This window comes from Hirundo rustica, chromosome 16 (genome assembly GCF_015227805.2).
Source record: "Hirundo rustica isolate bHirRus1 chromosome 16, bHirRus1.pri.v3, whole genome shotgun sequence".
NCBI lineage: Eukaryota > Metazoa > Chordata > Aves > Passeriformes > Hirundinidae > Hirundo > Hirundo rustica.
In genome coordinates, this window is record NC_053465.1 from 12,686,310 (window position 1) to 12,688,530 (window position 2,221).

The 2,221-nt window shown below is 45.8% G+C and overlaps 1 long non-coding RNA gene across 1 annotated transcript; it reads left to right on the forward strand.

Moving 5' to 3' along the window:
* Window positions 1–661: 661 nt before the first annotated feature.
* On the forward strand, window positions 662–2,015 carry LOC120760306 (uncharacterized). Its single transcript, XR_005703349.1, has 4 exons — window positions 662–788; window positions 1,047–1,265; window positions 1,550–1,606; window positions 1,811–2,015. It is a non-coding gene; the product is annotated as an uncharacterized LOC120760306 (long non-coding RNA).
* Window positions 2,016–2,221: the final 206 nt, after the last annotated feature.

Below are 2,221 nucleotides of genomic sequence, written 5' to 3' on the forward strand. Positions count from 1 at the left end.
AGTCCTCCTCACCTGACAGCCACCACAGACACCTGATTATCCATGGCCCAGAGAGCCTGCAGCTCCATGGAGTTAAATCACCTGGTTTACATGTCCAAGAAGCTCCTGCGCTCCCTAATATCCACCCTGCTCCTGCTGGGATCACCACATTATCTGCCAAAAAACATTTCATAACCATGTCCAAACAAACAACAAAAAAATACTGGCATGACAACCTACCACCAAAAAAAGCAGGGTTTTTTGGGATCCTTCTCTTGTTCTTCTCCCGTCTGGGAGGAGAAGCACTGACAGCACACACAACTGGGAATAAAGTTGTATTTTTATGAAGTAAAGTGCCTTTGAGTTTTTTATAAGCATCACGGGTGTTCCACAGGTTGGCAGTGAGCCCCTGCATGTTGATTTCAAGACTGGAGGGCGTTTGGTGGCTTTTGAAAGCAAATCATTGCTCATATTCCACTCTTTCACCCACTGCCAGTTTTGCACTCCCAAGCCTTTTACAGCCTATAAAGAAGTTGCCAAGGTACCCTTGGGCAGTTCAGGTTCCACACGCTCAAGCCATCAGTTTGCTCTGCCATCATTGATATTCTTCTCACCTGAATTTGGGATCAGCTTCATGAATTTGTTATCACACACCTGCAGGATTAGGGAGACCTCTGGTCTCCTTGTGAATTCCCCACTCCACTTCCCTCTGTCTGTTGGATTAATGAAATGGACAGCATTTTATGGATGAATTATCAGATCCAGCAATCTGGGAGCAAAGAGGGAGTGAAAAAATAACAGATTAGTCAGTGAGTGATATTGGGCAAGGCAAATATTGAACCAATTTTCCCTTTATTACAGATACAGGGTAACAAGTTAATAAGAGAAGCAGCAGAATGTGGGTAATGGCCATCACACTGCTGGGATGAGTTATTTGAGAGTATAAAATCTTATATGCAGTGCATTCATTTTTTAATGGTATAATGAGCTGTACTGGAAAACATGGGAAAATGCCTCATGGAATTTAAATATTAGGAGTCAGTGGTACTTTTGTCTTGTCTCTGCAGCTACCAGAACTGCTCTGTTCCTTGGCTTGTGCAGGACATTGCCTCTCTCCCCTAAAGGTGAAGCTCACACCTCCTGGAGTCACAGCCCAAAGCAGAAGATGGGTTTTGGGAGACCTTACTGAATTTTGAGGAATAATCATCTGGAGCACAGCACCTACACATCCCTCCTGCCACCTGGGGCCAGAATCAGAGAGCTCAGCCCCCAGATGTGAAACACCTGTGAGGATTTCTGCAAACGTATTTGGGTTTTCACCTCGAGGAGGGCAAAAAAGCAAAAAATTTTACTGCACGGTACTGGAGCACACAGGTTGATGCATTTTCATTATAATCCTTGCCCTGAGTTTAAGGCAGGGAGGAAGATGGGTTTGGTATCATTTGAATTCTCTCCTGTTTCTACGCACTCCAGGCACTGATGAGACTTAATTATCTCCTGAACAATTATAGTAAAAAAAATTAAGACAACTAAAACTAATAAAATGTTAATAACAGGTTTTTGCTCATAGGCTGGGGCTGACCTTTTGCTGACATCAGTTAATGTCTCGCTGATATTGAAACACCAGGTGAGTCTCATCCCTTTGAAGCCAAGCGTAGCTGGAGCTGCCCCGTGGGCGATGCCAGCCTAAGTGGAGCACTGAGCAGAGACTCTTGCTAACCCTTAATTATAAGATCTCCCATTGGCAAAAAAACTGTCTGAAACGTTCATGACACGTTATAAAACACACTCCAGCTTCATGAGACACGCTGCAACTTTGATCTGTTTGCAGGTGGTCATTTGCATCTGAAACGTCCGTGGTGAATTTTACTCCTTTCTCTTCTCCCCTGTTGCCTGGCTGAGAGCAGCGCTGACAACTCCAGCCACTTGAAAATCAGGGTTCAGGTCTAAAAAGCACAAGCAGAGTGGTTGGAAAATCACGGTGCTTCCAAAAATAGGGCAAATGGAAGTTGTTGAGTTTGCTGTTCCAGGCCCAGCAGGATGGAGGTGACTAATGGGTGCTCATTTGCATGGAGACGCTCAAAGCTCTGGCTTTAATCACAGGCACCTCCTCGGCTGCCGTTTGCTTTCCTGAGCAGTTCTGCACGCTGCCAGGGGCTGTGCAGGAGCGTGAAACTCCTGATCAAAGAGTGACCCTTGGGGAAGGCACTGCCCGGCCCAGGACAGCTCCTGAGCCCTCCCG